At 42.8% G+C, this 24,680-nt stretch overlaps 1 long non-coding RNA gene across 1 annotated transcript; it reads right to left on the reverse strand.

Annotated features, from left to right (window-relative positions):
- Positions 1 to 4,731: 4,731 nt before the first annotated feature.
- LOC119281167 lies at positions 4,732 to 5,124 on the reverse strand. The gene is made up of 3 exons (XR_005138290.1): positions 5,069 to 5,124; positions 4,849 to 4,975; positions 4,732 to 4,759 (listed from the first exon to the last, which is right to left on the reverse strand). It is a non-coding gene; the product is annotated as an uncharacterized LOC119281167 (long non-coding RNA).
- Positions 5,125 to 24,680: the final 19,556 nt, after the last annotated feature.

The raw sequence follows: 24,680 nt of genomic DNA on the forward strand, positions 1-24,680 counted from the left end.
CCAAGGGTAGAGGAGGAACACCCCGAGAAGAACAAGGAGGAACTTGGGAAGAGCTTGGATAATCGCACCTTAGGAATGGAAGGAAACCTAAAGCAGGATCACCCCGCGGAAGAGATTACATGCCTCTTGTGCAATGGGATTGATCATTTTCCGTCTAGTTGTGGAACCTTCAAAAGGTAGCACCGATGGCACAACCTCAAGAGGAGATATAAGGGGAAACCCTAGTACTATAAACTATGTTCCCTAGTTTTTAAGGCCTCAAAATGAATCGAGGACTACAATATGGAATTGGGTCATCTAATTTTGACTGAGTCAACAATTTCACAAGGAGCTCTCTCATTCATTTTCTAATACATTATGCTCAATAATTTTGAAGATCTCCCATTCGATTGAGATATACTCCCTCCGTCCCATAATGTAAGATATTTTTTGCTACTACACTAGTGTCAAAAAAAGTCTTACATTTTAGGACGGAGGGAGTACAATGTTAAATCCTTGATTTTGACTCGATCGATCCTTGGTTGTGGCAATGAAAATCTCTAAATCCATTAAACTCTCTAATATTAAAGCTCCCTCATTTAGCTTAGGTCTTCAAATTGGATTATTTACATGATTGATTGGGTCATTGACTCGGGCTTCGTGGTGGGATCTCTCGATGAATGGATCCCTTGGTAAGTGCATGGGTGGTGTGGGCCTTTATTGACAAAAAGAAAGTGCCCCCTGTGACTCTTTTAGCATGAGCATAACACATGCGGCGAACATAGGTAATTTTCTCATGTATTTGTATTAATTATAAAAGATACCTTCCAATCACACGGTCAAAAAGACCCACCCAAACACCACAACAGAAAAAGAAAAATGACACACTCACATATGATTCGCTACGGATTGGTCATACCAAACACTCTCCCACCAATCACTTTCCTGATTTTCACTGTTGAGCCACTCTTCCCCTAATCTCCAACCATAAATTGACACATCATTTTCTTGAAAAAAAATTGACACATCCATCCATAACCATGATTTCGTAAAGTCCATCCATAGGTGCAGCATCTCTGATAAAAGGAACACTCCATTGTTTACCCACACGCCATACCAACTAGCACGTAAATATTTTTCACAATTTAAAAACAATCACCACATAAAAATAGAACATGTACAACCCTAAGAACTTCTAGTATCACTATAAGCTCCCTAGAGGGTGAAGGCCTCTCATTCAATTGAGGACATTGCGTTTGGATTTGGTTCTCAATTTTGACCTGATCAACAATTTTCCAAGGAGTTCTCTCATTCAAGTGAGGTGTTCAATTTTAAATTTGGTTCACGATTTTGACTGGTCAAGTCATCTCCCCACATACCAAGCCAAATGAGTACAAGACGTTTTTTGATAGTGTCATAAACTCTAAAAACGTCTTATGAAGATTCTAAGAGAAAAACGTCTTATAAAAAAGTTACAGAGATAGTAGTATATATGGACAGTTGAATACATTATCAGAATTACACCCATCTTATCATTTGGCTGAATGATGAGGTACATCAAAAAGGAATTACACCCATCTTATCATTCGGCATGAATGGTGAGCTACATCAAAAAGGAATTACACCCATCTTATTTGCATCCGAAAAGCATGTTACTCGTTCATATATCCAAATGAAACCGGGATCTCTTCCCTACACCCCGTCTGAAGTAGGGGTGGTAGTACGTCCGCTTGCCGGGGGAGGAGGATAAATCTTGGCAAGAAGCAATCCGAAGGAAACCACGGCCGACCCAAAAACCAAGCGGCCGAGGGTCCGGTCGACAGCTGCCTGCTCTTTCTCCAGCAGCCTGCAGCGCAGACGAACACACACGGGACGGGGATTAGTGGCGATTAGTGAGCTGCTAGTACTCCCTTCATCTCAAAAATTTTGTCTTAGATTTGTGTAAATACGGTATCAAGTCAAATTTTAGTATTAAATACATTCGTATCTAGAAAAATACTCCCTCCGTTCCTAAATACTTGTCTTTTTAGAGATTTCAACAAGTGACTACATACGACGTAAAATGAGTGAATCTATAATTTAAAGTATGTCTACATACATCCGTATTTTGAGTCCATTTAAAATGCCTAGAAAGACAAGTATTTGGGAACGGAGGGAGTATAAGACAAGAATTTTGGAACGGAGGAAGTATCTCGTGGCTGCAAATCGGTTGTTAGTAGTAGTACTTACTTCATGTACGACGCGTGGCCTAATCGCCTTTTGGCCTCGGCCATCGCCGTGTCTTTTTTCAAAAGTATTTTCATTATTTTAACTAATTCCAAATATATATGACCTAATTTGAAATTTTCAAAAATATTAGCCCATCGGCCTCGCACAGGCCGAAGAGGCACTTTTCGGTTGCTCTTAGACCGAAGTTTGGTCTTCGGTCACACTTGGACCAAGGTGTGTCCGTTCTGGGCCGAAGAGATTAATTTCGGCCGCGGGCCGACCGATGGGCAATCTTCGGCTTTGCCCTGACCGAAGAGCTGTCTTCGGCCTGCACCGAGCCGAAGAGGGGAGTGCCACACGCGCACCTCCAGCGCAAGTGCTAGTACAAGAAGATGTGTTAGAGCCCAAGCCGATATCCATCTGCTACTAAATTTTATTTGAGATACGTGAAAGTTTCACGCATGGCCGGACATATTACAAAATATTGACATGGCGAATTTTTTAATGTGTGTGAGCATTCTATTTGGATCGGCGGATGCGCCCACGGGATATTATACACATTTTGCTGTCGTGGTCAACACTTAATAAATTAAGCATAATTATACATAAATGGCCGGTCAAACGCCGGCGGCCAAAGTCTACTTAAACATAACTACAAATTAAAAAACTCTAGTAAACACCCGCACTCTGCCCTAGTGGACGGCCTTGCCTTTGCCCTTGCCCTTGCCATCATCGTCGCCGTCGGTGAGGTCGATGAAGATGGGAGGCGGCCCGGCCCAGCCAACGGCACTTTGATAGGCTATGGCTTTGGTAGGGTCCAGATGCCAGCCTTGCGGCACGATGATAGCTGGATACGACAAAGGGCTGGCGGTACTCCCAGTGCCACCGCGCCTGGTGGCGTGTCGCGTCTAGCCGGTGGCGGTGAAGGAGGGAGCACGCGGGAAGAGCTCGCTCCGGCGCTGAATCTCCCCTTCCTACCTGCCCATCCTCCTTCCCTTCCCGCTAAAGATGCCCACGACTTTGCTAGGGTTTGGGGCTGGCAGGCTTGCTAGGTTTTTCTGGTCATTGGCGAGGGAACAAAGGTGGCCGGATATAAACGGGGGAGTGGATGAGGCCGGCCCCGCCGCACGCGTCCATTGAAAAGGACGGGCATCGGCCCTTCCACACACTGCCAGATAGGCCCTTTGTAGGTCACCGTGTTAATTATGACCATCTGGGTCGTTGGCCTGCCGACATATGGGGCAATGGCGGACATCGAGGGAACGCGCGACGCGTTGTTAGCGCCCTGACGAGCAGGATCCACTGGGCAGCGACCACACCAACACAACAACTGCCCAGCGGCCCACACGAATCAAACGGCCAGCCAACGCGCCCATGGGCCAGAGTGGATCACCCGAGCCCATGCTGCACGCTACTTCAGAGGAGGCGCACGAGGGCAAAGGCATCCGGTGGATCAACGACGAACCTGGCGGCTACCACTTTCCCCTCCTTGAACCGTAGTTCATCCTCCACCATTCTTGTAACCGAATCAAGCTTGTATCCCAGATATTGTTGCTACTGAGAAATCGATCCGCAAGAGAGAACCTATCACGCGTTCGTTTCGCATCCGCGCCGACAAATTTCTGACGCAAATTTGGACCGAAAATGGGTCCGCTCGGACGTGAAACAGACGGGTTTTGGTAATGGGCAGGCGCGTTGGGCCATCATTTTATCTTTGACGACTCAGACGGACGTGGGCGGATGAAATGAATCCCCCGGTTAAAATTACTCTAAGTGTTTATTCTTTGTACTAATTTTAGTATAAAATTATATTAAGGTTAAGACACTTATATTAGGACGAAGGGAGTATCAATATTTATTCTTAGAATGCGCTTTGCACCGACGAAGAGGGCGGGCTGCCTCGAGTGCTGAAAGCTAGCAGCATAGAGAGTGGCGCTGGAAGTGTCGCGAGTCCAAGTGAGTTGGCACAAGTCCCTTGAGTTACGGTCAGGAGCTTCCAAAGAGATGCCAAATCTCGTTGTTTGTTGGTTATCGCGAGCTACAACCAACCTTAGGCCGAAGCTAGCATGCCTCCAAGCATACATGCAGATGAACAATCTACTGTACTTTATTGGTATAATTCTAAGTGGAACACACGAACATCTAAGTGATCTAACAGCACGTATATCCAGCAGGAAAAGGCATCCCTCTTGCACACGCTGACACAGTTGCTTTTGCTTTTTTTAGGGGAGACACAATTGCTTTTGCTGATGCAGGTGCCCTCTTCGGCTTGGTGTAGGCCGAAGGCAACTCTTCGGTCAGGGCGAGGCCGAAGTGCGTCCATCGGTCGGCCCGCGGCCGAAGTTGATCTTTTCGGCCCAGTCCGGCCACTCATCGGCCCAAACGTGACCGAAGACCGAACTTCGGTCTAAGCGTGGCCAGAAAGTGCCTCTTCGGCCTGAGCAAGGCCGACGGGCTAATATTTTAGAAATTTCTAGATTAGTTCATATATTTTTAGAATTTGTTAAAATATTGATAATACTTTTATAAAAAAGTCGAAGCCAATCAGATAGGACCGCCACGACCAACGACCCTGCCACAGACCCCGTAGCTTTTGAGTGTCAATTCGGAATGAAATACTGAAAAAAGATGATGATGAGAGACGGGATTGAATGAATTGACCTGAGGAAGGTGCTCGGCGGCCTTGCCTATGGCGCTGGTGAGAGTCCGGCGAGAGAGGAGTCGGAACGCGATCGTCGCCATGGCGCAACTCGCCACAATCGATTGGGGTTTGTTCGAGAAACCTAATCTGCGGAAATCGTTAATGAGATCGAATACTACGGAAGCGCACATGATATAACTGGGAAAAGGCTCCGACTACGAACCCAAACGAGAATCGTACCCGATCCGAAACCAGAGGCCCCGTGTCAGAGACGGACAGGGTTTTTTCCCATGGCGCAAAAGCGCGCAAAGGCAATCTCTATTGGCTCTTATATAGAAACTAGCGTACCGTGTCCGTTCGTTGCATCCGGAAAAATAATTTTTACATGCTCCTAGCCCAACAAGTACTGCTACTCAAGACCCATACATGTTAACATCCTCTATTTTAATACGGTGCTGCGGTGTGAAGTGTCGGAAGGTGGTCAATCTCATGGCGATCATTAAGAGAATTGGTCAGCATATAGAACAATAATATGGACAAATATCCAGACTTCACCCTATTTAAATTTAGTATTTTTTTCTTGCCCTTGGTGCAACTTATGTCTTGTAAGTCATTTCACAACCATATGCATCTTTGATGAAAAAAAATAGATGTGACCAAGTTTAAGCATATTAGCTTATACTCCCATATATTTTGGCCAATATTAACTTATACTCCCTCCGTTTTTATTTAGTTCGCATATTAGCTTTGGTCAAAGTCAAGCTTTACAAACTTTGACCAAGTTTGTAAACAAAAATATTAAGGTATACAATAACAAATCAACAACATTAGATTTATTATTGAATGTATTTTCACATCGTATAGATTTATTATGGTAAATGTCTATATTGTATTCTATAAACTTGGTCAAACTTTACGAAGTTTGACTTCAGTCAATCCTAATATGCAGAGTAAACAAAAACGGAGGGAGTACATAAAAAGGAAAATCATGGTTATGGTAGTTGGCCACACTGTAATACTATTGTAATCATTGAAAATATCATCCCAACAATAGTTTTTCTAGCTAGTCTATATCTATATCTATATCTATATCTATATCTATATCTACTAATAAAGCAAGGTGCGTTTCTTCGATTTTTTTCATCCGTTCACCGCTAAAAGATTTTTTTTATTTTTATCTGAGGTGGTACTAAACTTTCGTACCCCGTCTATTAGCAAAGGAAAAACGATTTGTGGAGAATTTCATACGTGGGCCACGCGCCCTATGGCCCAGTAAACTTAGCCATTTTTACCAGCCCACGCAGCAATAGAAGAATTCTATTTTTCGCTCCATTCGGCATATAGTTTCAGCTACGCACAGGGCGACCAAGACACGGCGGCCCATTTTTGTTTGTGTTCTGTTTCAAATTTCCTTTTTCTGTTTCTTTCTCTTTTCATTTACTGTTTCTTTTTATTTTGCAAATTGCAAATATATTTTTTAAAAATTTCTGAAATTCCACAATTTTCAAAAAATGTTTGCAGTTTTAATTTTTATTCACAATTTCGTAAAAAGTTATGAATTACAAAAATATGTTCCTATTTTAAAAAAAGTTTCTATTTTTTTGTCGTGCCAAAATATGTCCAAATTTTAAAAATATTCCCATTCTTAATAAAATGGTCGTATTTTTCACAAAAAATCAATATTTAAACAAATGCATTTAAAAAATGTTCCAAATTCGAAAAATATTCTTGTTTTAGATATAGGTTTAAAAATTGAAAAGAATGTTTGCATTAAAGAAACACATTTCCTAAAATTCTTCTGCATGTTTAACACATGTTCCCATTTAAAAAAATTGTTCACAACGTAAAAATATTCATGTTTTTATAAGAATGTTCAGGTATTTAAGAAATGTATGCGAATTTCAGGAAATGTTCTGTTCAAATTTTTTGTTCTTGCTTTGTCCAAAAATGTACGTAAGTTTCAAAAACTGTTCAAATTTTGGAAAATTGTTCATGTTGCCAAGTATATTTGGTAGTTCATGTTATGAATTACAAAATTCTGTTCCTATTTAAAAAATGTTTGTAATTTTAAATTTTTATCATTCTGAATTTTTTTCAGAATTTTAAAAATTATTCCCATTTTTTGAAAAATGTTTGGGTTTTTCCAAATTTGTGCAAGATTTAAAAATGTTACAAATTTGAAAAATATTCTTGTTTAGTGATATGTTCAAAAATTGAAAATAAGTTTTGCACTAAAAGACACATTTTCTAAATTTCTTCCATATGTTCAAAACATGTTCCCGTCTCCAAAAATTGTTCCCAACTTCAAAAAAAATTGTATTTTTATAAAACGTTCATGCTTTTAAGAAATGTTTGTGAATTTCAACAAATGTTCTGTTCAAATTTTTTGTTCGCCTTTTTAAAAATGTATAGAATTTCAAAAAAATGTAATTTGGAAAATTGTTCACGTTCCCAAGTATATTTGGCATTTCATAGTTATTAGTTTTTGAAAAGTTGAAAAAAAAGTTTCGAATCTGACGTTGCATAAGATTCTTTAATTTTAACGCTAACCATTGGATAGCAGAACGCATTTGTTTGAGTGGCTAGCAACATGTGGTCGGGTCTTTGAGGTCGTGAATTCGATCACTCCCATACTGGGACTGCTCCGCATCCGGCGCATCAAGCTAAGTCGGCTTGTTTAGAATAAGGGACCCTCAGGCGCGCCCCCCTGTCTCGTGGGCCCCTCAGGCGGCCACTGACGTACTTCTTCCTCCTATATATACCCATGTACCCCGAAAACATCTAGAGAGCCAACGAAAAACAATTTCCACTGCTGCAACCTTCTGTATCTGCGAGATCCCATCATGGAGCCTTCGCCGGCGCTTCGCCGGAGAGGGAATCGACCATAGAGGGCTTCTACATCAACACCAGAGCCCCTCCTATGAGTTGTGAGTAGTTTAGCACAGACCTTCGGGTCCATAGTTATTAGCTAGATGACTTCTTCTCTCTCTTTGGATCTCAATACCATGTTCTCCCCCTGTCTTGTGGAGATCTATTCGATGTAACTCTTTTTGCGGTGTGTTTGTTGAGATCCGATGAATTGTGGGTTTATGATCAAGTTTATCTATGAGAAATATTTGAATCTCTCTGAATTATTTTATGTATGATTGAGTTATCTTTGCAAGTCTCTTTGAATTATCAGTTTGGTTTGGCCTACTAGATTGATCTTTCTTGCAATGGGAGAAGTGCTTAGCTTTGGGTTCAATCTTGCGGTGTCCTTACCCAGTGACAATAGGGGTTGCAAGGCACGAATTGTATTGTTGCCATCGAGGATAAAAAGATGGGGTTTATATCATATTGCTTTAGTTTATCCCTCTACATCATGTCATCTTGCTTAATGCGTTACTCTGTTCTTTATGAACTTAATACTCTAGATGCAGGCAGGAGTCGGTCGATGTGTGGAGTAATAGTAGTAGATGCAGGCAGGAGTCGGTCTACTTGTCGCGGACGTGATGCCTATATACATGATCATGCCTAGATAATCTCATAATTATTCTCTTTTCTATCAATTGCTCGACAGTAATTTGTTCACCCACCGTAATACTTATGCTATCTTGAGAGAAGCCACTAGTGAAACCTATGGCCCCCGGGTCTATCTTTTATCATATAAGCTTTCAATCTACTTTTATTTGCATCTTTACTCCTCTTATCTATATTATAAAATACCAAAAATATATTTATCTTATCATACTATCTCTATCAGATCTCACTTCCGCAAGTGGCCGTGAAGGGATTGACAATCCCTTTATTGCGTTGGTTGCGAGTTCTTTGTTTGTTTGTGTAGGTGTGTGGGACTTTTGAGGAGCCTCCTACTGGATTGATACCTTGGTTCTCAAAAACTGAGGGAAATACTTACGCTACTATTGCTGCATCACCCTTTCATCTTCAAGGAAAACCAACGCAAGCTCAAGACGTAGCAAGAAGGATTTCTGGCACCGTTGCCGGGGAGGTCTTCGCTCAAGTCAAGACAAACCAAGTAACCATCACAAACTCATCTCCCTCGCATTTACATTATTTGCCATTTGCCTCTCGTTTTCCTCTCCCCCACTTCACCCTTGCCGTTTTATTTGCCCTCTCTTTCCCAATCTTCTCCTCTCTTTTTCGCTTGCCTTTTTCTGTTTGCTTGTGTGTTGGATTACTTGTTGCCATGGCGCAAGATAATATCAAATTGTGTGATTTCTCCAATACCAATAATAATGATTTCCTTAGTATTCCGATTGCTCCTCTTAATGATGTTGAGTCTTGTGAAATCAATACTACTTTGCTGAATCTTGTTATGAAAGATCAATTCCCCGGCCTTCCTAGTGAAGATGCCGCTACTCATCTAAACAACTTTGTTGATTTGTGTGATATGCAAAAGAAAAAAGATACGGATAATGGTATTGTTAAATTGAAGTTATTTCCGTTTTCACTTAGAGATCGTGCTAAAGTTTGGTTTTCGTCTTTGCCTAAGAATAGTATTGATTCAAGGAATAAGTGCAAAGATGCTTTTATCTCTAAGTATTTTCCTCCCGCTAAGATCATCACTCTTAGGAACGATATTATGAATATTAAACAACTTGATCATGAGCATGTTGCCCAATCTTGGGAAAGAATGAAATTGATGATTCGCGATGATCATACAAAATTTTTAAGCCGGTTTGAACTTTGCTTCTAGAAATCTTTTTCGGCCGCGGGAGGCACGTTTATGGAAATCACTTTAGGAGATGCTACAAAACTCCTTGATAATATTATGTCTAATTATTCTCAATGGCACACCGAAAGATCTACTAGTAAAAAAGTGCATGCTATAGAAGAAATTAATGTTTTGAGTGGAAAGATGGATGAACTTATGAAGTTGTTTGCTACTAAAAATACACATCTTGATCCCAATGATATGCCTTTGTCTACTTTGATTGAGAATAATAATGAATCTATGGATGGGAATTTTGTTGGTAGGAATAGCTTTGGAAACAATGCTTATAGAGGAAACTTTAATCCTAGACCATTCCCTAGTAATTCCTCTAATAATTATGGAAATGCCTACAATAATTCTTATGGTAATTTTAATAAGATGCCCTCTTATTTTGAGAATAGTGTGAAAGAATTTATGATTTCTCAAAAGAATTTTAATGCTTTGCTTGAAGAAAAATTGCTCAAAGTTGATGATTTGGCTAGGAACGTTGATAGACTTTCGCTTGATGTTGATTTTCTTAAACTTAGATCTACCCCTGCTAAGCATGATATCAATGAGTCTCTAAAAGCAATGAGAATTTCCTTTGATGAGTGCAAGGAAAGAACCGCTAGATTGTGTGCTAAGAAAGATTGCTTTGTAAAGGCGTGTTCTTCTAGTTTCAACGAAAATAATGATGAAGATCTTAAAGTTATTGATGTGCCTCCTATTAGATCTTTGTTTTGCAGTCTGAATCTTAATAATAATGGGACTGGAGATGAGTCAACTTTAGTTAGAAGGCGTCCCAATAATTCGGAGTTTTTAGATCTTGATGCTAAATTTGGTAAAAGTGGGATTGGATAGGTCATGACTTTACATAGCATTGAACCCACTATCTCGGATTTCAAGGAATTTGATTATGATAATTGTTCTTTAGAAGGTTGTATTTCCTTGTGCAATCCGTTGTTAATTCTCCTCATGCTTATAGTCAAAATAAAGCTTTTACCAAACATATTGTTGATGCCTTGATGCAATCTTATGATGAAAAACTTAATTTGGAAGTTTCTATACCTAGAAAACTTAATGATGAGTGGGAACCTACTATAAAGATTAAAATTAAAGATCATGAGTGTTATGCTTTGTGTGATTTGGGTGCTAGTGTTTCCACGATTCTGAAAACTTTATGTGATATTCTAGGTTTCCATGATCTTGATGATTGCTCTTTAAATTTGCACCTAGCGGATTCCACCATTAAAAAGCCAATGGGAAGGATCAATGATTTTCTCATTGTTGCAAATAGAAATTTGGTGCCCATAGATTTTATCATTCTTGATATAGATTGCAACCTTTCTTGCCCTATTATTCTTGGTAGACCTTTCCTTAGAACGATTGGCGCGATTATTGATATGAAGGAAGGGAATATTAGATTCCAATTTCCATTAAGGAAGGGCATGGAGCACTTTCCAAGAAAGAAAGTCAAATTGCCTTATGAATCTATCATGCGAGCTACTTACGAATTGAGTGCCAAAGATGGCACTACTTAGATCTATCTTCGCTTTTATGCCTAGCTAGGGGCATTAAACGATAGCGCTAGTTGGGAGGCAACCTAATTTTATTTGTGTTTTTTGTTTTTGCTTCTGTTTAGTAATAAATTTTGCATCTACCTTCTGTTTAGATGTGTTTTTATGTTTTAATTAGTGTTTGTTCCAAGTAGAACCTATAGGATAACCTATGGTGATAGTTAATTTGATTCTGCTGAAAAACAGAAACTTTACACGCACGAAGTTAGTTTTGTTAAATCACAGAAACGTGCTTTTGCGTTGATTCTTTTTGCTGCTGATCAATAGAAAAATTTCCCATGACTTCCTATGTTGGTACGATTTTTAAAGTTCCAGAAGTTTGCGTTCGTTACAGATTGCTACAGACTATTCTGTTTTTGACAGATTCTGCTTTTCGTGTGTTGTTTGCTTATTTTGATGCATCTATGGCTAGTATTAAGTGGTATGAACCATAGAGAACTTGGAATACAGTAGGTTTAACACCAAAATAAATAAAGAATGAGTTTATTACAGTACCTTATGTGGTGGTTTTGTTTTCTTTCACTAACGGAGCTTATGAGATTTCCTGTTGAGTTTTGTGTTGTGAAGTTTTCAAGTTTTGGGTAAAGATTTGATGGACTATGGAACAAGGAGTGGCAAAAGCCTAAGCTTGAGGATGCCCATGGCACCCCCAAGATATTCAAGAATATCCAAAATCCTAAGCTTGGGGATGCCCCCAGAAGGCATCCCCTCTTTCGTCTTCGTTCATTGGTAACTTTACTTGGAGCTATATTTTTATTCGCCACATGATATGTGTTTTGCTTGGAGCGTCGTGTATGATATTAGTATTTGCTTTTTAGTTTTACACAATCATCCTTGCTGTACACACCTTTTGGGAGAAGCCAACTTGATTGGAATTTATTAGAATACTCTATGTGCTTCGCTTATATCTTTTGAGCTAGATAGTTTTTGCTCTAGTGCTTCACTTATATCTTTTAGAGCACGGCGGTGGCTTAATTTTGTAGAAATTGCTAGTATCTCATGATTCACTTATATTATTTTGAGAGTCTCTTAGAACAGCATGGTATTTGCTATGGTTATAAAATTGGTCCTAGAATGGTAGGCATCCAAGTTGGGTATGATAAAAACTATCATAGGAAGTGAATTGGATGCTATGATCAACTTGATACTTGATAATTGTTTTGAGATGTGGAGGTAGTGATATTAAAGTCATGCTAGTTGGGTGATTATGAATTTAAAGAATGCTTGTGTTGAAGTTAGCAAGTCCCGTAGCATGCACATATGGTGAAAGTTGTGTAACAAATTTATTGCATAGAGTGCTCTTTTGATTGCCTTCCCTTGGGTGGAGGTCGGGGGCGCGCGATGGTTAACTCCTACCAACCTCCCCCCTAGGTGCATGCGTAGTAGTACTTTGCTTCGAGGGCTAATAAATTTTTTGCAATAAGTATATGAGTTCTTTTGACTAATGTTGAGTCCATGGATTATACACATTTTTACCTTTCCATCATTGCTAGCCTCTTCGGTACCGTGAATTGCCCTTTCTCACCTTGAGAATTGGTGCAAACTTCGCCGGTGCATCCAAACCCCGTGATACGATACGCTCTATCACACATAAACCACCTTATATCTTCCTCAATACAGCCACCATACCTACCTATTATGGCATTTCCATAGCCATTCCGAGATATATTGCCATGAAACTTTTCACCGTTCCGTTTACATCATGACACGCATTACTATTGTCATATTGCCATTGCATGATCATGTAGTTGACATCATATTTGTGGCAAAGCCACCATGCATAATTTTTCATACATGTCACTCTTGATTCATTGCACCATCCCGGTACACCGCCGGAGGCATTCATATAGAGTCATATCTTGTTCTAGTTTTGAGTTGTAATTCATATGTTGTAAATCAATAAAAGTGTGATGATCATCATTATTAGAGCATTGTCCCCAAAAAGAAAAAAGGAAAAAGAAAAAAGAAAAAAAGAAAAAAAAGAAAGGCCAAAAGAAAGAAAAAAAGGCCCAAAAAAAGAAAAAAAAGAAAAGAAAAAAAGAAAAGAAATAAAAAGGGGGCAATGTTACTATCTCTTTTTCCACACTTGTGCTTCAAAGTAGCACCATGTTCTTAATATAGCGAGTCTCATATATTGTGCTTCAAAGTAGCACCATGTTCTTCATGTAGCAAGTCTCATATGTTGTCACTTTCATATACCAGTGGGAATTTTTCATTATAGAACTTGGCTTGTATATTCCTACGATGGGCTTCCTCAAATGCCCTAGGTCTTCGTGAGCAAGCAAGTTGGATGCACACCCACTAGTTTCTTTTGTTGAGCTTTCATACATTTATAGCTCTAGTGCATCCGTTGCATGGCAATCCCTACTCCTCATGTTGACATTAATTGATTGGCATCTCCATAGCCCGTTGATTATCCTCGTCAATGTGAGACTTTCCCCTTTTTTGTCTTCTCCACACAACCTCCATCATCATATTCTATTCCACCCATAGTGCTATATCCATGGCTCACGCTCATGTATTGCGTGAGAGTTGAAAAAGGCTGAAGCATGTTAAAAAGTATGAACCAATTGCTTGGCTGAAACCGGGGTTGTTCTTGATGGGAGTATTTTGTGTGATGAAAATGAAACATAGTCTAACTATATGATTTTGTAGGGATGTGTCACATCCCTAGTTCTGGTAATGCCTAGTGCTAGCCTCTGGTGTTGCATCATGTTTATTTTGCTCAGAAATTTGAAAATGGGGATGACATAACCCCCAGCACCCCCCTTAATCCAACTAGGGTTTACCAAAATCTTTTCGAATGAACCTGAAATGCCCTTCTAAAATGTTCATCATCTTTGCCTTGGTCTAGAACCTCTGACAAAAATGATGCACACTTTTCTAGGACATCACAAGGTCACTGGATTAAATCATATGATAATTGCATTTGGACATTTAAATGCTATAAAATATTTTAAATGTACAAATAATCATAAACTAAAATGTTTAATGTTGGAAATATTCCAAACAGTGGGCATGAGAAGTTTCATGATTTTTGTGTTAGTTTTAGTATTTTTAATAAAGCTCTAAAGTTGCAGAAAAATAGAAAAACAGAAACAATTAAGTAAGAGAGAGAGAGAGAGAAGGCCACTGGGCCACTCACCAGGACCTACCTGGCGGCCCAGTTTAGGCCTAGCCCACCAAGCGATGTCCTCCTCCTGGTGCCAGTCGGCCAGGCGCGTGGCCGACGCACGCGCACGGATGGCACGCCACGCCACCAGGGCGCCTGCCTGCCTCCTCTCGCCAGTGAGACGTCGCGAGAAACCACCCCGGAGCCGTCTGGATCGCGCTGACCGCTCCATTCCTCCCGCTCGTCTCTCCCTCGCCCTCCCGACGCCATAGCCGAACACTACGGTCGGCGCCGCTTGCTGTCACCGCGTCCAGCGTGTTCCCTGAGCCGCCCCGAGCTATCCCCGAGCTCCGCCACCTCGTTCCCTACCTCCTCACCGAGCCATGCAACCAGAAGGGCCCCGAAGCGCCGCCCCCGATGCTTTTCCCCTCCTCGGCCGTCGAAGATCCACCTCGCCGCCCCGCTCAGCTCCGGCCTTCCCCGAGCCCGCTTGGACGCCTATTGCAACCGCTGTGAGCTGCTGCTCCTTCTCCCCCTCTTCGTTTTCTCGGTTGCACGCCGTAGCTGCCGCTTCGCCGATGACCGAAACCCGCCACCGCCCGTGCTTGCCGCGGACGATGCTCTGGTGACCATTAGGTCCCGGGCGCACGTCCATCGTGCTCGCCGCATCGCGTAGAAAGCTTAGGTTCCGCGCACGCATAGCCTAGGCCACCGCAGCCGCGTTTCCGTGCACACCCGAACGTCGGTTGCCGCTGCCGAGCTTGCTGCCGTCAGCTCCGGCCACCACAGCCCAATCCCGAGCACCTTCGCCGCGTTTGACCCCGCCGGCGGCTAAATGCCGGTGGGTTTGACCCACTTTGACCATGGTGGGACCCCCCTGTGTCCATGACATGTGGGGCCGGCCTTTGACTGAATTAGTGTAGGGTTATAATTAGTGCTAATTGCCACTGTTAGAGGTTAATCTCTCGCTAACTAAACACTGTGCCACTGACACTGGGACCCACTACCCAGTTAATCCATGGTTTATGTTTAAACCTTCTTAATTAAGGCCATAGCCACTGACATGTTGGCCCCACTGATCAGGTTTGACCTGGACAGGCCCTGTTGACCGCTGACATCATAGTGACATCATGCTGACACAGTAATTCATTTCTGCAATTTAAATAAATCTTAAATGGTTTATTTATTTTAGAAAATGTTATAAACTTCAAAAATTCATAGAAAATAATCTATAACTCAGATTGAAAAGATTTATATATGAAAAATGATCAAAAAATCCAATCTATCCATCTGTACTGGTTTCACGCATGTTTAAACAACTTAACCTTGCTGTTTAGTACAAAACATGATAAAGCACTATTTAAGTTCATAATTTGGGTTTGGGTTGAACCTTTGGTTCAAAATGACCCAAACCCATCTGGTTGTAGTTGCATTAGCCCAACACACTCATATTGCCATGTCATTATCATGCATCATAATTGTTGCATTGCATTGATTGTATTCTTCCTTGGTTGCTGGTATTTGTTCCCTCTTGATAGACGTGGTTCCGACGATGTGATCAATGACACTGATGAAGAACTATACTATCTTCAGAAGTGCCAGGCAAGCAAAACCCCCTTGTTCATTCTGATACAATCCCACTCTCTCGCTCCTGCTTTCTTTTACTGCATTAGGACAATAACGATTCAACTGTTACATGATGCGGTAGTTGAACCCCTTTCCTCTGCATGACCTGTCATTGCCACAGTAAATAGATGAAACCCACTAGCATGAGTAGGAATTGTTTGAGCCCTGATGCGCCTACTCATTCATGCTTGTTTGTCATGCCTGCTACTACTTCGAGTTGAGTTAGGTCTGATTCATCGGGGATGAATTGGAGGCGTGTGAACATGTCCTATTGTGTGTGAGCTAAGTGTGTGAACACGATTTGGTAAAGGTAGCGGTGAGAGGCCATGTAGGAGTACATGGTGGGTTGTCCCATTGAAGCCGTCCTCAAGAACTGAGTTCTGTGTTTCTGATCCATGAACAGTTACTACCACACATTGGGCTCCGGGCACTCCAAGCTCTCTCGACTTATTAATCAACTTGATCTCTGTCCAGGAGTTGCAACTAGTTTCTAGTGTTTGTAGGTAGTGCTAGTAGTCTACCAAGTGGCACCCGGTACAGGTGGGCTTGGGATAGACTAGGCGCAGTATCACGGTGTGCCAAGTGGCACCCGGATGGTGAGCTTGGGAATCCTACTCACATCGTTTGGGGCCGTGAGCGACACCCCGGCCGGATATCCTTGCGGATGGAACCCGAATAGGCGATAAAGCTGGACTAGAGACTTGTGTGGTTAGTCAGGTCATGGCCGATTCCCTCGCCAGGCTTCCGCTTGAAGTTAGCTAAGATACACGACGTGTACATGGTGGTAAGTGGCGAGAGCGTGTGTGAAGGAGTACACCCCTGCAGGGTTAACATCATCCATTCGAATAGCCGTGTCTGCGGTAAAGGACTTCTGGGTTGCCTGTACAGTTCATAGACAAGTGAACATGCATACTCTAAAATACGCAAGATAAGCGTGAGTGTTATGGACGGCATTCTCGTAGGGAGACGGGAGCGGATCCATCGTGGTGTATTGATATGGTGAATATGTGGACTCGTGTGCGCCACCTCAAAAGAGTTACTTGCAGTCGTAGTTCAGGATAGCCACCGAGTCAAAGCTGGCTTGCTGCAGTTAAACCCCACCACCCCCTTTGTTGACAATGATGCATATGTAGTTAGTTCTGATGTAAGTCTTGCTGGGTACATTTGTACTCACGTTTGCCTATTTTATGTTTTTGCAGAGACTTCCGTCTCACTAGTAGTTCCGCGTGGACTTCGACGTTTAGCTTGTTACCTCAGCTACGATCTTGTGCCCTCGGCAGGATCTGGTAGATAGTCAGGCTTCTCAGCCTTTTTCATTTATAGATGTCTGTACTCATACATATTGAGCTTCCGCATGTGCTTTGACTTGTATGCTCTGAATGTTGGGTCACCAGACCCATGTTTGTAATATCTCGCTCCTCGGAGCCTATTGAATAAAATACTTGAGTTGTAGAGTCATGTTGTGATGCCATGTTGTATTTGCACATATCGAGCATATTGTGTGTATGTTATTGAAATGCTTGGTATGTGTGGGATCTGACTATCTAGTTGTTCATTGGTAGCCTCTCTTACCGGGAAATGTCTCCTAGTGCTTCCACTGAGCCATGATAGCTTGCTACTGCTCCAGAACACTTAGGCTGGCCGGCATGTGTCCTTCGTTCCTGTGTCTGTCCCTTCGGGGAAATGCCACGCGGTGTCTACCAGAGTCCTGTTAGCCTGCTACAGCCTGGTTTACCGGAGTCCTGCTAGCCCAGTTGCTACAGCCCGGATTCACTTGCTGATGACCGACACGTTCGTTGATGGGTCATGTATGCCTGTCCCTGTAAGTTAGTGCCACTTTGGGTTCACGACTAGTCATGTTAGCTCGGGCTCCTTTTCATATGGATGCTAGCGACACTATCATATACGTGTGCCAAAAGGCGCAAACGGTCCCGGGCCTGGTAAGGCAACACCCATGGGAATACCGTGCGTGAGGCCGCAAAGTGATATGAGGTGTTACATGCTAGATCGGTGTGGCATTGAGTCGGGGTCCTGACAGCTTTGGTATCAGAGCTTGACTGCCTGTAGGATTACCAAGCCAAACTGGTCGAAGTTGAGTCTAGAAATTCTTTAGTTATATAAGGGAATTGATTGTGGTTGGGAACGTAAGGCTCTTTTTACTCCTTATACCGTATGCCCTTCTGATCCGAGTCATCTTATCTTCCTATGGGGTTAAGGAACTAGGATTTCTCTTCTTTCTATCAGGATCACGTGTTACTAATCTGTAGACCTATAGGATTGTTGGCTTTAAGCCTCAGTTTAGTTCCTACTACTTCTGCGTATCGCCAGTTGGTCTTGAAACCTTCATATTGTGATGTTGAGCGGTTATGCCATCATTTTGCAGGATGTCTCAAATCTTTTGAGCATCTACAGTCGTTATGCTGTCCGAGTCATCCCAGGTTTCTAAATAGTTTGATGCATTTGCAAATCCCTTATTTTCGTTCTGATGTCTTTTTAGGCCAGGTTAACCACACTAAATTGCTGAGTTGAGGTACTTTGTTGCCTCGACATATATGTTGGAGCTAGTATTATGACCCTAGGTGTCTTAGAGGATCACCAGGTAATCTAGCCATGTTTTGTGTTCCTAGTGTGATGATTCTGGCCATCATTCTCGAAAGCATCGTGTGATGCTACCTAGTAGTAGGTATTCTACTCCTGGGTTCTTGAACCCGAGATTCACCCTACTTATTTCATGTTGATAGTGTTTTCTAGTTCCTTCGGGATATTAGTAACCTTTGCGATAGTCCTCGTGGTTCGTGGTATTTCCTTCCTCCAAATACCATGAACTGCTTATGGCGGAAGTTCTTTGAACCAAAAGATCGCAACCAGAGTGCTCTTGGTGAGTCCTCAATTCATAGTTGTGAATCTTACAGTCCTTCCTCTTCAGCATGGGTTATTCGGAAGAAATATGTTGAACTTGTTCGACATACTAACCTATGCATCCACAACTCAGAAAGATATATGTTCCTTTGAGTTGTCCCTCTGTAATTGTATTCCGACCCTTGTCTATCAGTTGATAGTCAAGTTTATGTTGTGCATGCATGTTCTTCAATGCGTAGTATTCTTGTGGTCCGCCAAGCCGTTCTATTTTAGAATGAATAGGAGAAACAAACTCCAGAACCTCATCCATATCTAGGATTGGATCAAAGCAATTGTATTCCGCAGATCAAAATGCCAATCTAGCTTCTGCTCTGCTCTAACTTGGAGTGTTACCATCTTTATGTCAAGAGTGTCATGAGAATTGCACCACCTCTTATGAATTCTTGACGCAGTAATGCTTCTTGCCATCATTGTTAATTCCTCGATTCCCGTGTTATTGTAACTGGAATGCCAAGAAGTGAATCGTGATGTGTGAAACCAATACTGCTAGCAACCCCATTGCTTGGTAGTTAATGGAGAATAATCTCATTCTTAGCATGTTGGTATTGAATTATCATTCTAAGATTGATCGTGCTACCTAGTCCTTATTTTAGGTGCACCTTTCGATCAATGAGTTAGGGCTATGTCAATCCCTTGCTTATTTGATCATCTCATCTTGCCCTGAAAAGCAAGATTGTTCTCGAGCATAATAGCATATCGGTGGTTCGTGATTTTCCGATTATCTTCTCGGAAGTATCACCGGGTTGTCACCTGACCGCTATGTTGAGCTCGTGATCAAGTTGGTTTTCGAAACCACCCTTTCTCTAAGAATCCGTGTTGGATACCCTGAGCTAGTTGGTTAAGCTAAACAACAACTTGGAGAGTTGGAAGATAAAAGCTTGTCCGACTCAGATCATTCCAAAGGGATATCCTTGTGCGTGTGTGTTGAAGAAAGATGATATCTTCATTGGTTGATCCTCGTGGTCAATTGTTGGATCTATTGTCTTACCCAAACCTTTGATTTGAGTATGGGCTATCGTCAAATCAAATCAGAACGAACGATATTCATAATGTTGTCTTACTCGTGGTTGTTCCTCGAGCATACACCATTATATCTTTCAGGTCTGACCAATGCTATCACCTTGTTCACATAATTTTGGAATTCCACTTGTATGGAAACCTGGATGAATTCTTGTTGAGCCCATTAGAAACATTGTTATCTTCTCCATGATTCATGTTGAACATCCAGCTAGTATTGGAAACTTTATAAGCATTATCTTCATGTCCCGTTCATGAAGCATATGTTTGGACGAAAGAAGTGAGCCCTTCTAATTCACGTGCACTTGGTGTAAGTTGCCGCCGTGGATCTGAGAAAGATTATTTTTTCTTCCTCTAGAATCATCCCAAGTCAGTTATGCATGTGCGAATGTATTATATGGTTTGGCAGATTAATTACATGCATTCCATATGTATTCCCTAGCACACCAAGCCACTGATTGACTTGTTCAAGGAGAAGAAGTTCCTTCATAATAGCTAATCCAGACTTATGCAAGGACTTTGATATCCTCGATGATGGTTCCCCACCTGAACTCGGTAGTGTTTTATTATAAGACTACTACGTGGCCATGCTTGTCTGGGACAACATGTTCACATGCTCGTAGCAGAACCAGCTCATGTTTTGGAGCTTGCTATCGTAGTTCATTCCCCGAGAATCTCGCAACGCCATCTCATCGATTTGTGTTGCAAACTTTCATTTTTCTTTCTAGACTTGATGAGTCTGGAATTTCCTGACACCAACCAGATTTGAATCTCAGGCAGATATGATGGTTGGAACATTCCGCCATTTGCATTTTGTTCCCAGCTTGCACCGCCTTGTGCCAATCTCCCTTGGACTGCCCTTCTTAGCAATTGTTGTTCAGGATCATCTTCAGAAGTGGTCCTACCATGGGTCCCATCCATTTTCGATGATAAGCAAAATCATCCATCGCGTTGTCTTCAACAAGGTAGTCCACATCATCCATTCTAGCTCGAGTATGTCGTTCTCTCGAACTCCGTCGAACGATCGTTTGTGAATTGCCTTAGGATGGTATAGAGAGTTTCAATGATCGATGTATCAAAAGTAATACGTTTTGCCACTGAAGGGAATAATTCTACCAGTCATCTTCCCAAAGGTGCCCCATTTATTCCGAAGGGCAACCAACTCCTTATTACATTGACACCCTTTCACCACCCTCGTAAGTGTGGAAATTCTGCTATTTAATTAAACCTTGTCATACGCTCATTTCCATCATTCTTGATGTGTGTATCTTGTCTCAACTCAAGAGATGTTATGTCTCATTTCATGAGCTGATCTACAGTTGCTCGATCTTTGAGGAGATCGGTCCCGTAGAATTTCTTTCTGTCATCGTCGTGTTGGACGAAGTTCTCAGAGCATGACATCGAGACAAATATCGTGATCGAATCAACGTTCTTATGAAGTGCTACCTGGATCGTGTAGATTGTGTTAGTTCGCGTTTCCCCCTTCATCTTACCCTACGCTTGAATCTCGGGACGAGATTCTTGTTTAGTGGGGGTGAGTTGTCACATTCCTAGTTATGGTAATGCCTAGTGCTAGCCTCTGGTGTTGCATCATGTTTATTTTGCTCAGAAAATTGAAAATGGGGATGACAGAACCCCCAACACCCCCTTAATCCAACTAGGGTTTACCAAAATCTTTTCCAATGAACCTAAAATGCCCTTCTAAAATGTTCATCATCTTTGCCTTGGTCTAGAACCTCTGACAAAAATGATGCACACTTTTCTAGGACATCACAAGGTCACTAGATTAAATCATATGATAATTGCATTTGGACATTTAAATGCTATAAAATATTTTAAATGTCCAAATAATCATAAACTAAAATGTTTACTGTTGGAAATATTCCAAACAGTGGGCATGAGAAGTTTCATGATTTTTGCATTAGTTTTAGTATTTTTAATAAAGCTCTAAAGTTGCAGGAAAATAGAAAAACAGAAACAATTAAGTAAGAGAGAGAGAGAGAAGGCCACTCGGCCACTCACCAGGACCTACCTGGCGGCCCAGTTTAGGCCAGCCCACCAGGCGTTGTCGTCCTTCTGGCGCCAGTCGGCCAGGCGTGTGGCCGACGCGCGCGCACGCATGGCACGCCACGCCACCAGGGTGCCTGCCTGCCTCCTCCCGCTAGCGAGACGTCGCGAGATACCACCCCGGAGCCGTCTGGATCGCGCTGACCGCTCCATTCCTCCCCCTCGTCTCTCCCTTGCCCTCTCGACGTAGCCGAATGCTGCCGTCGGTGCCGCTCGCTGTCACCGCGTCCAGCGTGTTCCCTGAGCCGCCCCGAGCAATTCCCAAGCTCCGCCACCTCGTTCGCTACCTCCTCACTGAGCCACGCGACCAGAAGGGCCCCGAAGCACCGCCCCCGATGCTTTTCCCCTCCTCGGCCGCCGGAGATCCGCCTGGCCGCCCCGCTCAGCTCCGACCTTCCCCGAGCCCGCTTCGATGCCTGCTGCAACCGCTGTGAGCTGCTGCTCCTTCTCCCCCTCTTCATTTTCTCGGTTGCACATCGTAGCTGCCGCTTCGCCGACGACCGAAACCCTCCCTGCCCGTGCTTGCTGCCGACGATGCTTCGGTGACCATTAGGTCCCGGGCGCATGTCCATCCTGCTCGCCGCATCGCGTAGACGGCTTAGGTTCCGCGCACGCATCGCCTAGGCCACCGCAGCCACGTTTCTGTGCACACCCGAACGTCGGTCGCCACTGCCAAGCTCGCTGCCGTCAGCCCCGGCCACCACAGCCCAATCCCGAGCACCTCCGCCGCGTTTGACCCCGTCGCCGGCTAAACGCCGGTGGGTTTGACCCACTTTGACCACGGCAGGACCCCCCCTGTGTCCATGACATGTGGGGCCGGCCTTTGACTGAATTAGTGTAGGGTTATAATTAGTGCTAATTGCCACTGTTAGAGGTTAATCTCCCGCTAACTAAACATTGTGCCACTGACACTGGGACCCACTACCCAGTTAATCCACGGCTTATGCTTAACCTTCTTAATTAAAGCCATAGCCACTCACATGTGGGCCCCATTGATCAGGTTGGACCTGGACTGGCCCTGTTGATTGCTGACATCACAGTGACATCATGCTGACATAGTAATTCATTTCTGTAATTTAAATAAATCTTAAATGGTTTATTTATTTCAGAAAATGTTATAAACTTCAAAAATTCATAGAAAATAATCTATAACTCAGATTGAAAAGATTTATATATGAAAAATGATCACAAAAATCCAATCTATCCATCTGTACTGGTGTCATGCATGTTTAAACATCTTAACATTGCTGTTTAGTACAAAACATTATAAAGCACTATTTAAGTTCATAATTTGAGTTTGGGGTTGAACCTTTGGTTCAAAATGACCCAAACCCATCTGGTTGTAGTTGCATTACCCCAACACACTCATATTGCCGTGTCATTATCATGCATCATAATTGTTGCATTGCATTGATTGTATTCTTCCTTGGTTGTCGGTATTTGTTCCCTCTCGATAGACGTGGTTCCAACGATGTGATCGATGACACCGATGAAGAACTATACTATCTTCAGAAGTGCCAGGCAAGAAAAACCCCCTTGTTCATTCCGATACAATCCCACTCTCTCGCTCATGCTCTCTTTTACTGCATTAGGACAACAATGATTCAATTGTTACATGCTGCGGTAGTTGAACCCCTTTCCTCTGCATGACCTGTCATTGCCACAGTAAATAGATGAAACCCACTAGCATAAGTAGGAATTGTTTGAGCCCTGATGTGCCCACTCATTCATGCTTGTTTGTCATGCCTGCTACTGCTTAGAGTTGAGTCAGGTCTGATTCATCGAGGATGAATTGGAGGCGTGTGAACATGTCCTACTATGTGAGCTAAGTGTGTGAACACAATTTGGTAAAGGTAGCGGTGAGAGGCCATGTAGGAGTACATGGTGGGTTGTCTCATTGAAGCCGTCCTCAGGAACTGAGTTCTGTGTTTGTGATCCATGAACAGTTACTACCACACATTGGGCTCCAGGCACTCCAAGCTCTCTCGACTTATTAATCAACTCGATCTCTGTCCAGGAGTTGCAACTAGTTTCTGGTGTTTGTACGTAGTGCTTGTAGTCTACCAAGTGGCACCCGGTACAGGTGGGCTTGGGATAGACTAGGCGCAGTGGCACGGTGTACCAAGTGGCACCCGGATGGTGGGCTTGGGAACCCTGCTCACATTGTTTGGGGCCGTGAGTGACACCCCGGCCAGATATCCTTGCAGATGGAACCCGAATAGGCGATAAACCTGGACTAGAGACTTGTGTGGTTAGTCAGGTCGTGGCCGACTCCCTTGCCAGGCTTCCGCTTGAAGGTTGCTGAGATACACGACGTGTACATGGTGGTAAGTGGTGAGAGCGTGTGTGAAGGAGTACACCCCTGCAGGGTTAACATCATCTATTCGAATAGCCGTGTCCGCGGTAAAGGACTTCTGGGTTGCCTGTAGTGTTCATAGACAAGTCAAAGTGGATACCCTAAAATACGCAAGATAAGCGTGAGTGCTATGGATGGCGTTCTCGTAGGGTGACGGGAGCGGATCCATAGTGGTGTACTAATATGGTGAATATGTGGACTCGTGTGCGACACCTCAAAAGATTTACTTGCAGTCGTAGTTCAGGATAGCCACCGAGTCAAAGCTAGCTTGCTGCAGTTTAACCCCACCATCGCCTTTGTTGACAATGATGCATATGTAGTTAGTTCTGATGTAAGTCTTGCTGGGTACATTTGTACTCACGTTTGCCTATTTTATGTTTTTGCAGAGACTTCTGTCTCACTAGTAGTTCCGCGTGGACTTCAACGTTTAGCTTGTTACCTCAGCTACGATCTTGTGCCCTCGGCAGGATCTGGTAGATAGTCAG

Source organism: Triticum dicoccoides, chromosome 3B, assembly GCF_002162155.2.
Source record: "Triticum dicoccoides isolate Atlit2015 ecotype Zavitan chromosome 3B, WEW_v2.0, whole genome shotgun sequence".
In the NCBI taxonomy this organism is placed as follows: Eukaryota; Viridiplantae; Streptophyta; class Magnoliopsida; order Poales; family Poaceae; genus Triticum; species Triticum dicoccoides.